The sequence below is a fragment of the Pan paniscus genome, chromosome 4, assembly GCF_029289425.2.
Source record: "Pan paniscus chromosome 4, NHGRI_mPanPan1-v2.0_pri, whole genome shotgun sequence".
NCBI classification, from domain to species: Eukaryota; Metazoa; Chordata; class Mammalia; order Primates; family Hominidae; genus Pan; species Pan paniscus.
The window spans coordinates 164,733,489-164,746,500 of record NC_073253.2 but is presented as its reverse complement, the minus strand read 5'-3'; the positions used below and the strand labels follow the sequence as shown (position 1 = coordinate 164,746,500).

The 13,012-nt window shown below is 39.1% G+C and overlaps 1 long non-coding RNA gene across 1 annotated transcript; it reads left to right on the top strand.

Annotated features, from left to right (window-relative positions):
* The first annotated feature begins 4 nt into the window (after window positions 1–4).
* LOC129397830 (uncharacterized) lies at window positions 5–12,580 on the top strand. Its single transcript, XR_008625473.2, has 3 exons — window positions 5–240; window positions 4,962–5,026; window positions 12,383–12,580. It is a non-coding gene; the product is annotated as an uncharacterized LOC129397830 (long non-coding RNA).
* The last annotated feature ends 432 nt before the right edge of the window (window positions 12,581–13,012 follow it).

Sequence of the window (13,012 nt, the reverse complement as noted above, 5' to 3'; positions counted from 1 at the left end):
GCTTGGCGCAGGCGCAGGCGCAGGCGCAGACGTGGCTCCTTCACATAAATTTTTCCTTGGGCTGGTTTCCTGCATGTCTTCTAAGTATTTGCTTTTAGTTTCCGTGTTTTGGTGTTTTGTTTGTTCGTTTTTTTTTGTTTTGTTTTTACGACAATGCCTTCTAGGGGAACAGTGTCGCTGGGCTGGGCGGTGGAGAGACACCTTTGGCACCATCGTGCGATCTCATGCACCCTACCAGTGGTAATACTGGCGTTAATATTAAGTTCCCACCATGTGCTAAAGTTTACAGATTATCTCAGTTAAGCCCGCAGCCTTATGAGGCAGATATTACTCCTCGTTTTCCACAGAGAAAAAGCCCGAAGAAAAAAAGTGCCTTGTCCAAGTGGTAGAACTAGAATTGAATGCAGTCTGACTTAGAGTCCAAGCTGTTTGCATGTGTTTTTAATAATAATATTTTGTAAACCTGATGCCTATTCAAAAATTCAAGCGATCAGAAATAATAATAGCTAACATTTAATGAGCACTGATGAGTCCTAGTAACTGTTACATGAATCATGTCGTTCTTTCGAGCCCATCTTTTCTTGCCTATTTGAGAACTTGGCTCTAACTGCTCTTTTTTGCATCTTCAGTTTTTTCTTCTCTATTGGATCTTCCCTATCAGCTCATAAACATGCTGCAGTGATTGCCATAAAATCATTTCATGATTTCATTTTTTAAAAAATCCTCCTTGACACCAATCAGCAACCACCCCATTTGTTTTCATCTCTTTATAACAAAATTTCTGGGGAAAAAAAATCTTTACATCCATTATCTCCGTTTTCTTACCTTTTGTTCTTTTGTTTGTTTTTCCCACTTTAACCAGGATTTGGTCCCAACCAATACTATGAAGTGGCTCTTGTTAGGTTTACCAGTGATTCCTACCTTGCAAAATTCGGTAGTCAATATTTAGTCCTCACTTCTGGTGAAATTTGACAGAGTTGCTTGCTCTCGTTGATTTGAGTCTTTATGTCTTGGGATGCCACACTCTCCTTGCCCTCTTCTTCTCAGTTTCTTTTGCAGACTACAATTTCTGCCTGAGCTAAGCCAGACTCAAAGGGTTGATCTGAGCTTTAAGATTGGCAACAAATTGCTCACAGTGTAGTCTCACAGATTTATCTGGGACTCCAATGAACCAGATGCTCATTCATTTGTAATCACACCTATGTTCTTGGATAAATGAAACAAATACCGTTTTCCCTATCACTGAACAAAGATTCCTTAACTCAGGGGCCAGGAAAAGATTGTTCTAGCTTAGGCCAATCATGACTGGCTGCAGTTAGGTAATCTAAAATCGATCTGAACTTATTTTTTCTCCTTTGTTACAAGAGAAGGTATACCCTATGTTATTAATGTTTCTTCCTATTCTATTTTAAAAATGTATATTTTAAACTATTAATTGAGTGACTGCAATGTGTTAGGCATAGTGGAGGAATTCAGAGATGTGGTAAACTCGACTATTGCCTAGAAGATGCTCGCAATATAGTAGGAGATTTTAAAAAACAAATAGAACTTACAGGGCTGTAAATGCTGTGCAAGTGGTATATGCCCCACACTAAAGGAGTTGTGTGAAGGGAGAGGTATATTTTGTCTAAATGTTCCTTTAAAACTTCCCAGTGCATGTGACACTTCAAGCAGGGCCTTGAAGGATGGCAGAGCTAAGGAGGTGTGCATTCTAGGGGAGGGGACAGCATTAGGAAAGTCTTAGAGGTTACCCCATGTCATAATAAAGGTCATTCTTTAGGGATGGCCTGAATACAGGACTGCCAATACCACCACTGGACACTAGATGTCACAAGTGAAATGAATTCTAGTTGGGTTCTACTTTTAAGATAACTTAATGGAACTTCTGATTCACAGTACCAGATGCAGATCTCTGTACTCAGGCAAGGTCCGCATACCATGGCCTAAATACCAAAGGTCAGGAAAAAGCAAAAAACAGCAACCTTGTATCTGTTATTTTCCATTTATGTAAGGAGAGATGGGACTTGGCCTCCTCACACAGTAGTGGATTCACCAAGCATAGGATGGGAGTTCAGATTCTGGGAAACAACACCCACCCCCCAACTCTGTGGCCCTCAGTTACAATTCCTAATATTATAGCTGTTCAGAACTGGGATAGACTCCTGTAGTGAACTTGTCATCATTTCTTCATTGTGACTGTTCTAGACGAAACGAGAGGATTAGACTGTTACGTTATATTGAAAGCTGCATATATTTTGACAGGAACTTATTGAATGATCATTTGTTTTGGGCATTACAAATGAATAGTCTCTGTATTAAATGAACTTAGAGTTTAGTGGAAGAGACATTTACCAAACAATAAACAGTAAATCCTTACTTAGAGAATGACTTAGACTTTCTTGTTCCTTCATGTTATTAAGTAGAGCTGCAAGCTAGTCTTCGCTGGGATCAAGCAAAAACAAGCTCAGGACTCTGAGACACAGAGTCTGCAAATAAGAATGAGATTAAGCTGTAGAGTTCTGTGATTTATAGGATGGGCTGGAATATGAAGTTATGAAAGTTACACTCAAGGTTGTGGTCACTGAAACTTGGGGGATGGCCGAGATGAAGAAAAAAAGCTTTGAGAGAGAACGGAGGGGTGTGTGCAGGACTTTTGGGATTGTCTTAATCCGTGGCACAGGAGGAGAATAAGGATCCAACAAGAAAAACAGGAGCCATATGAGAAGAGATCAGGAAATTGAATTGTCACAACTTCCACTGTGATAATTAGATATCAGAATGAAGCATTGTACCAGGCAGGTGGGTTTGACTGTTTAGTAGTAATAATGATAATGAAACCCAGTCTGCGATCTCTCCTATATCAACAATGTATAGCACCAGCTTCAACTCTGAATGAGCCTTATAGCTATACTATTTTTTCTTTAAATAGGGGGAGTCTTCTCTCAGAGAAAGAGTGCACCATCCCAATATAGTAGACATTTATCAGCTAACATCCTAGCATGAATTCCTTCCTCCTATTCCAAGAGAATTCTGATTATTCTTTTGTATAATTTCTATTTTCTCAATTTTCAGCCATACGAATTCTTTAAAACTGATGCTACCTTTCATCTCTAGGATATCCCGTCACCCTGGTTACAGTAATTGATTCAAAGATGTGCATGTGATGGAATCTAAGCCAAAGAGATTTTTCACTGGGACAGCTGGAAAAATGGATTTTGTTAACTGCCTCTGTTATAGTCTGAATTGTGTCCTCACCCCCATTGCCCCCCACCCCATATTCATATGTTGAAACCCTAATTCCCAATGTGACTGTATTTGGAGACAGGGCCCTTTAGGTTAAATGAGGTCACAAGGGTGAGGCCTTAATTGATAGGGCTACTGTCCTTATAAGAAGAGGAAGAGACATCAGAGATAGGTCCCCTTCCTCTTTATCTCTCCCTCTCTTTTCCCCACTACTCCCAAGTGCGCACAGCGAGAAGGAGGCTGTCTGCAACCCAGGGAGAGAGACTTCACCAGAAACCAACCTTAGTCTTGGACTCCCAGCCTCCAGAACTGTGAGAAAATGTCTGTTATTTAAGCCACCCAATCTGTGGTATTTTGTTAGAGTTGCCTGAGCAGATTAATACACCCTCTGTACTTAAACTTTATAACCCAGAGCTTCCAGCTGACAACTTGGGTTCATGAAAGACAAATCTGCTTGAAAGAGAGGGAGCAAAGAGTTCTGGTCATGCCATTTGAGCCCTGCATCAAGCCTCTCATGAAGCTAGAGCTGTCCCTGGACTGTTCAGTTTTTGCTCAAACCACACAGCTTCACTTTGAGTTTTCTGTTTTCTGTCGTTTGCAACATAAAGGTTTTTTGTTGTTGTTTGTTTGTTTTGAGATGGTGTCTTACTCTGTCACCCAAGCTAGAATGCAGTAGTGCGATTTCGGCTCACTACAACCTCTGCCTCCCGGGTTCAAACGATTCTCCTGCCTCAGCCACCCAAGTAGCTGGGATTACAAGTGTGCACCACCACGCCTGGCTAATTTTTGTATTTTTAGTAGAGATGGGGTTTCGCCATTTTGGCTAGGCTGGTCTCGAACTCCTGACCTCAAATGATCTGCCTGCCTTGGCCTCCCAAAGTGCTGGAATTACAGGCGTGAGCCACCGTGGCCAGCCAGCAACATAAAGGGTTTTAACCAATACACATAGCAATACTTGTGTCTGATCTTGAGTAGACTAACCTGTGATGTTTAACCTGTCAAGTTCCCGTTCTACACTTAGGCTAAAATGGAAAGTTGCTAATTTCCAGAGACTGGATCTGGCTTCTCTGAGAAAAATGTCTTAGTTGAGTGAAAAGAAAACTTATCCTAAATAAAGGGGCTTAATCGTTTGTGGAGGAAAATAAAGATTCAAACAGCTTATGTGGAATCCCTTCCTTTGTTCCACTTCAGATTACCGCCACACCTCTAAACTCACTTCTTCAGGTGATTTTAGCACCTAAGCCAGTTAGAATTAAGACTGCATGTTTCTATCAGTTATAGTTTTTACTTGCTAAGAAGTGTACTCACTCTGGTTAGTTTAAGATATACATGATATTAAAAATGAGAGTCCTAACTTTCGCAACCATTTAAAAGACTGTAGTTGTTATGGATTCCTACTTTCTAGCATAACTCATTACATATCCCTTATATTTTTTGACAGTCCCTCAACTACTTGGAGGCTCTTTATCCAGTAAAGCAACCCAAAACTTCACTGTCCAATAAGACATATTCATTAGCCATGATTTACATTGCTCACCATTTTGTTGGCCCAAATTTATTTGGCCCAAGTCACAGAGGGATAGGATAAAACTTGGGGTCTTTTTCTGTCTCTGAGGGCTTGAAACTGTGACACCGTACTTTTCTGTTTGTATCTCAATTCAGTTGAAAGAAATGGTTGCTGATATCATAATGTTTAGGTTAATGTATTTTATTTCTAGGAAAATCCATTTGGGATTGCCCAGTGCACACAGTAGACATGGAAATTGATGATCAGCATCCCCAGGTAAGCAACTGGATATACCTCTTCAGAAATACCAGCCCAAAACCCACCTCCTGCCTGTTGCCACTAGGTGACAATCTTTGCAGATATTTTGTTTGAAGGAAGCCTCTTTCTGTAACAGAAATTAGATTCTGTTGGGAAATGTTTCTTTGCTAGTTTCAGTTAGATTTGCCAAGTGCACATATTTGTTATAATCTGTGCTCTTAGTCATTTGAGATTATAGTTATTTCTCATCTGGAACACTCTTTTCCTCCCTTTATTTAATTCACTCGTCTCATCCTGTTCTCTGGAGAGGTACTATAACTAATAGTTAAGCACACAATACATGTTCTGGAGTCAGCATCTGGGTTTAACTGCAGGCTGTGTTACTTCCTAGATGTGTCTACCTTTGACAAGCCACTTGCTCTTTTTAAGTCTCAGTTTCCCCATGCACAAAGTGGCAAAATCAAAGTATCTAATTCAATAGATCATCACTAACACTTTTAAAGCACCTTTAGCATAATGTCAGTAAATGGGAGCTGTTATTATTAAGAGCGCTGTCTTAGCTTAAATGTCACTCCCTCCAGGACTCTTTTTCTGAGTCCCTAGTCTAGGGCACGTCCCTTATATACAATTCCTAACACCCTGTGCTTCTCCTTCAGGCCACTTATAATAGCTTGTAGTAATTTGTGTAATTTATGTCTGCCTCCCTCGCTAAGCTGTATCTCCCAGCAAGTACCATAGTGCCTGAAACATGCCAAGGGCTAAAGTTAAGTTTGATGAATGAATGAAAAAATGCATACTCAAATCACTAGTATCAAATGAAATTCATTGATTTAAGTGGGAAATCTATGAACTCTTTTATATCTGTTAGAGATCAAAGTAACTTATAGAAGAATTGTTATTCTTAATTCTGAGTGAAAAGTGCTGAGCATTTATTAATCAGTTTACATGAAATCAAACTGAGTATACCAGTATACCAAATAACTAGTTTGGGATATTTGACACCCTCTGCAAGTTTAATTGCTTCATTCACTTATGACAATGTAGGTTTTCCTCACTTGAACCAGTATTTTTTCACCAAGAATTTATTTATTGATGTAGTATCTGTAATTCAAGCATTTTTAAATGTACTTGGGAACGTGCTGTGTAAAATAATTGAAGAGGCCTGGAAAGTAAAGAATGCTTGGCTGAAGTAAATGTTCACTTTTGTGTAAATACTCAATTTCACATATTAAGTTATCTTAAAGCAAGAGCTACCCTTGATGAACTTAAAGCTTTAAAACATATATTTCCTAATATTTTATCATGTTATAGACAGATTTTATGTGTATCCTTCAAAACAAATCTGGCCCATGTTGTCATATTAATATTTCAAACTAGAAAATATTAAAAACATTGTATAATTTCAGGAATCTTTAAAGTCCTTTAGTTATGAAATGATCAACTGAGCAAGTAAGAAAGTTCAAAAGTACAGTCACGAGAAATGTTAGGTGTTTGTTTTTAAAAAATAATTTTATGTTTCCAAAGTTTTCTCAAAATATGAAGAATGAGAAGGTTTTGTGGACTTGAAATACCCTAGACAGACAGCAAAATCTCCTTTTCTTCCTATCATGGTGATAAAACTTGAGGTGGCCCTGACAGTAGATGTGTTCCTTTCTTTGTATTAATCATTGCTTTTCTGGTCTGTTTACCTCTCCACTGCCTGGCAAGATGCTGGGACTCTGGCTTCATCACAAACGAATCCCATCAACTCACCCATGACATACTACACACTGCTAGCAGTATTTGGCCACTTTTGATAAATTGTTTAGTCGTGTGAAATACTTCCCTAAACTGAAGTTCTGGAACTCATCAGGTGTCTTCTCTGACAGTCATATCTTTCTTTGGCTCTCAGATTACCCAAGCAGCTGGGGTAAAGCCCATATCCTCCCACAAAGCATGCTTCTTTGGAAAGTCATATCTATTGGCTTTGGCACTCAAGTAATGTTCTTGCATTCTCTGTCAAGTCAGGGATGAATAATCTCTTGAGGGTGAGTAACCTTTTAAATGTTGGAGGGATCAGTGTGCATTTGGCAATTTGTAAGAAAGGTCAGCATCCCTTATGACCACATTTGCATTAGCAAGGCACAGATTATTCTTCTCCTTCTTTGACTTAGTCTGGAGGTTGGCATTACACTCTTCTCATGTCAATCCATCAGTTTGTGCAATCTTGATATACAAATGAAGTGTGGCCTCCGAGTTCCATGGGTGTGTAATCGTTATCATTATATATGACTGAAAGCAGGAGTTATAGAAGGGTCTTGGGTGACTGTCGTTCTCCCATCTATAAAACTCCTGGCAAAGGGATTAATACGCATCCTATAAACAGAGCCAGAGTTAAGTTCCTGAAAACAACATCCCGTTAATAAGGTTTAAATCTTGAAGTTAACATGGGAAAAATAGGTTTAAAAAGTAATATCTAATTTATTTTTCAATATGGTTGGAAGGTCGGATTTCATTCCTACTCCCACGAAAGTAATTAGAGCTGCTCTCTTCTTAAGAAACAGAGGTATATTAGGGTCACACAGTGTTTTCCACACTTTGTTCTGTATTAGAAAAGCCTGAGGAACTTTCACAAATCCTGATGCCCAGGCTGTACCTAGCACTAATTAAACCGAAATGTCTGGGGTAGGTGCCAGGTGTCAGTGATTTTCAAAAATCCTTGGGTGAATCCAATCTGCAGCAAAGTTTAGGAACCTTGAGTTGAAACAGTCATACATTCTCTACCACACTTCAGCTTTTCTTCATTGCCTCTTTAGCTCAGTGCATCTTAACCTGACTGCTCTTTAGAATTAGGGAGCATCTTTAAAAAATTCCATTCTGATTCATTAGGTCTAGGGAAGGGTGCACTCATCAGAAACATTCAGCTTTCCCTAGTGACTAGCGTGCAGCCAGGGTGTAGAATCTCTGGACTAGCCGATCACATAAAGAGGCACATAAGGTGGATCTTTTGGCATTTTTCTGGCAGTTAAGAGCTTCATACATTTTAAAAATTCCCCTTCACTAGCTTTGTTGAATGAATTTTCTTCTTCAATGCACTAGGCTGTAAAGTCCAACCATCTTTCTGAATCTGTTCATAGCAGGGTTACCTGATAAAATACAGGATACCCAGTTAAATTTGATTTCAACTAAATGGATATTTTTAGTATAAGTATGCCTATGTGATATTTGGGATCATAATAAAAATTATTTACTATTATTGGAAATTCAAATTTAACTTGCACCTTGCAATTTTATTTGCTACATCTGGCAACACTAATGGTGGGAGAGCATGGCTTATTCTCGGGAAAGTCAGCAGCTGAATTCGGGTTGAGGCGAGCACCATCCCTTGAAACTTCAGGGTTTGTGGCCTTTTAGCACTTACTTTCTTGATGCGAAGGTGGTAAATAAAGAGCCACCGGCAGTATGGGAATTAAAAAACTTCTAAAATCCCCCAGTGAGCCAAGAAGACCGAGGAGGTTTACTGTGCAAGAACTAGGATGTGGATAAAGGTGAAGACCTGAATCTTGAGTGTAGGTTTTGGTTCCAGGAACCCCAGCTCTGTACTCTCTAAGGGATCACTATTTTGCCACTTTGAACTTTTTTGATGATTTCAAGTGCCTCAGACTTGCTCCCATATTCCCCAACCCCCTTCACTTTTTTTTTTTACACGTTATTCTTCTTAATCTATCTGAATATCAAATGCTTGCTGCCTTGGCTGAAATTGAGATCGTTTCCAGGTGGAACTGCTCTCATAACTCAGTGAGTCTGAACTAATGGAAACTTTGGAAGTCCTTTGCAGTGTTGTAAGAACCCCCTAATCTCAGGAGGCTTCCCAAGCAGTCTGGATGCTTTTCTGCCTCAGTCTCTAAGGACTGTTCACTACTAGCTGATTCCTGAAATTTCCTTCCTTCCTACCATCCCAAATAGACCTTGAACTGTAAATAAAAGTCGTGGGTGGGTGTATTTCTTAGCCAACAGCAGGTTCTCTACAAAGGGAAAAGGAGTGAGATTTCACGATAATTCCCAGAAAGCAAGTGTTATAATGATTTTACTAAATTGGAGCCTGACGTTTTGATGAATAACTCTTGAGAACCCCTCATAATTTCCCCCATGGAGGAGATAGGCAAACAGGTAATATGTCAAATCCCCCTTTGCTGGTCCAAGTTTACTAATGGACGGAGGTGAAACAGGTGAAGCACATTAACTTTTAACCTGTTAACATTGATTTTTTTCACTAAGCATTAGCTACTTAAGAGAGAAATGCGCACTGGCAGAAAGGAGACAAGACAAAGGGTGATACAGAGGGGCTGGAAACTGGCCTGCATCTTGGAACATATTTGCAAGCCAGCTGGGCCCACTTTGCACAGATGTTTTTATAGGAACAAGAAGGAGGGAAAAGTGTGCTAGTGTTGGATGCATTAGCACAGCAGTGGAATATCTTTGTTAGCATTGTTCCTCCTTTCTCACTGTGGCTGGACGAGGATGGGGACTTGGTCAGAGGCTTTGGGATAATTTTATTGCCCAACCTTAATTCAAGGAAATTACATACATTGATAATAAGGCTTTTTACCAAGTTCATTTAAAAATGGTTAGTTTGGATTTGTAGGATGTCAACTGTGAAAAGCAAAGAGTTGCAAGTTTATTTGCCTGTGGGTAAAACAATCCAATCATCACTAGCTATTTGGAGAAAATATATTCAAAATTTATCTCCTTAGGCATAAATGTTGTGGTTGTTTTATTACAATATAGGTTTACTCTTCCCCTCCACAGATGATTGGTTTGGTCTTCCACTGTTTGGTGTTTCAGTTGCATGTCTATGTGATTAAGGAGGTTGTCTGTAAGAAGGTTGCTTCTCTGTCTCTCTTCTTCCAGAAAATGGAAGAAGTCAGTTTTTCAGTATAAGTTGTAGGTTTGCAAATTAGTGGCTCACCATTGTGCTGTTTGGCCCACACACAGTGCAGAAGAAAAAAAAATATTTGATTTAAAGCTGGAAACTTGGGAATTTACACACACACACACACACACACACACACACACACACACACAGTGTGGATTTCCAGCGTATTTTGAAAAATCAGATTTGGCTATTTTGTGTCCATACTCCTCATGTCAACAATCCACCAGTTCCTTGGATCTTATACTAGGTATGCTTTTTCCAGTTCACCAAGGCCTGTCACTTTATCATCGGCTTTTCTCATAAGGGCCAGATATAAGAAGACATTTATATTACCTGTGTGTATGATTCCTGTATGCATTTGAATTTGCCATCCATGCCATGAGGCAAGATTCAATTATATTATCACTCCAATGTCCTCCAATCTGATTCTAGGGTTCTTCTCCTTTATACAAATGAAGTTCTTAATATTGCAGCAGACTATCTGATACTCTGCTTGAGGAAAAATTTGTGTGGTAGCTCTAAAAGTCATTTTTGTCATATTTCAATTTAGTCTGCTTAGCATATGAATAAATTTATGACTAACATAATAACTCTTAAGTTGGTTTACTTCTCTGTGTTCTTACTGATGAAGAATTAAAGTATCATCTGGATAAGCTCATCTAGAAGTGAAAAATAAAATTAGTAATTTGAATATTTAGAAGTGATTGCCTATACAGGTAAAATATAGCAAAGAGGTGCTTAACTGTTGACTCTGCTTCAACTGATATCAGACAACTTTAACGCTAGAAGGGACCTTGGGAATAAAATCTGGCCACTTGATTCTGCAGATAAAACTGAACTTAATAGAGGTAAAGTGATTTATTCTTTTTTTTTTTTTTTTTGAGACAGAGTCTTGCTCTGCCACCCAGTGGTATGATCTCGGGTCACTGCAACCTCCGCCTCTTGGGTTCAAGAGATTCTCCTGCTTCAGCCTCCTGAGTAGTTGGGATTGCAGGTGCCCGCCGCCACGCCTGGCTAATTTTTGTATTTTAAGTAGAGACGGTGTTTCACAATGTTGGCCAGGCTGGTCTTGAACTTCTGACCTCAAGTGATCCACCTGCCTCGTTCTCCCAAAGTGCTGGGATTACAGGCATGAGCCACCGCATCCAGTCAAGTAATTTATTCTTGATCACACTATGGGTTAGTGTCAGAGCTGGGGCCCAAATGATATCTCTTTTGACTTTAACCAAGGCCAATTATATTTTAATTACCCTTAATTGCCTGTAATTACATAGATACTGGTTTAGGTTTATTTCTTAGTTTTCAGTGTTCTTTATTGTTTATTACAATAAGCATTATTTACAGTGAAAATTATAATGTCATAATTCTATAATTATAAGTATCAGAATTGTGATGAAATTCTAAATTATTTCAAAGGCACTTTTCTTGAAAATATGAAGATGACCCTTAATAATGAAAAATTTATATTTTAAGAAAGGCTTCCAGACAACAGGCAATGCTAACAGTAGTTGTCTTTGCATGTCTTTAGATGGCTTCCTCTGCTTCTTTGCTTTTATTATCTGTATGTACACATTTCCCATAATGAATCCACATCACTTTTAGAATTACTGGAATTTTTAAGCAGCTATGCAAAAGAAACAAAAGCAAATCCAGTCTGATAAAGACATGAAACATTTTTATGAAATTAAAATGTTCTCACACCTCATTCATTCCTATGAGTGGGATATAAAGACCATTTCCTGTGACTTAAATATGCACACACAAAGAGAAACGATTCGACACTTTCCCACAGTGAGAGAAAAATGTCTGGTGGCCGTGATTGCAAGGGGGCATGTGCTGAGAGCTGTGACCTAGAGTGCATTCCAGGCTGAGTAGCACCAACTTTAAAATTAAAAACTCAGCAGTTCCAACTCTCTCAACTATGATCCCTTCATAGTATCTGGCTGATATTCTGGTATAGACTTCTGGTTTCTCTGAAATTCTGAAAGCTGAAGAGAATTCAAATTTTGATTTACCTTTGCCTAGTTTGAGGGAACTTAAAGATAGGAAAGTTAGCACCCGCAATCCAACCTCTTTCCCAAAGGCGACAGCTGTGTGGTTTCCAGGGGAAGAGTTTACTTGGATGGCGAGAGAAAATACTTCTTGATAAATAATGTGTTTTTATGACTCCTGTTTCTGGGAAGCCTGATACATACAATGCACCTACAAGTATTTGAGGTCAAGTTTCAACTGTGTTTTTATTAAATATTTGACTGTTTTGTGTGTGTGATTGTAATTGACTGAGTTTGAAACCTGAGTGATTAAGGAGCTTGTCTGTAAGAAGGTTGCTTCTCTGTCTCTCTTCTTCTTTTTTTCTCTTCTTTCTCTCTCTCTATCTCTCCTTCTATATTTTTATATAATGTTAAGTTTTGTAATTAGCTGATTCTGCTTTCTCATGCTCCTTAATTTTGATTTCTTAGAAAGATGAAGCATTGGAAAGCACTGCATAGCTCCATGTTATCAATCAATTAATGTCTTCAGTCCTTTAATGTCCTCTGGACAGCTGGGATGCTTGGGAGAAGACTGTTGACAAGTCTTGTACGTGTGGAAGACACCATTTTACTTACTTTCCCTTTATCATGGAAGGAACACAAGCCTATCTTACAAAAAGATACATAGGACCCCGGAAGAACGATTTTTATTCTGAATCTCAATAAAATATTCTGTCACATTGCTTTGTATCAGTAACTAACTCTTAGAGCAAACGTTCTCTTTTTAAGTTTTGGTATGTTTCTAAATAAGTCATGAATCCATTCACACACACACACCCACACACACACACATGCACACACTTCAACTCTGCATCTATAGACCTCTCCGTTGCAGTTGAGATGTGGTGTTGCTGCTGATGGGGTTGGACAAAGGATCCTTTCAGGCAATGCCTAGTGCTATTTCGTATAACATGGGAGTGAAATCCCTCCACTCTGATTTTCCTGCCGAGTATTTTGGTACATTGTCTCTCTTACTTCCTCAGAGTCGGGAGTGACAAGCTACAGCCTCAGGCTGGAGTGGCTGAGGCTCTAACACGTAGACAGGAGAGCATTTAGGAG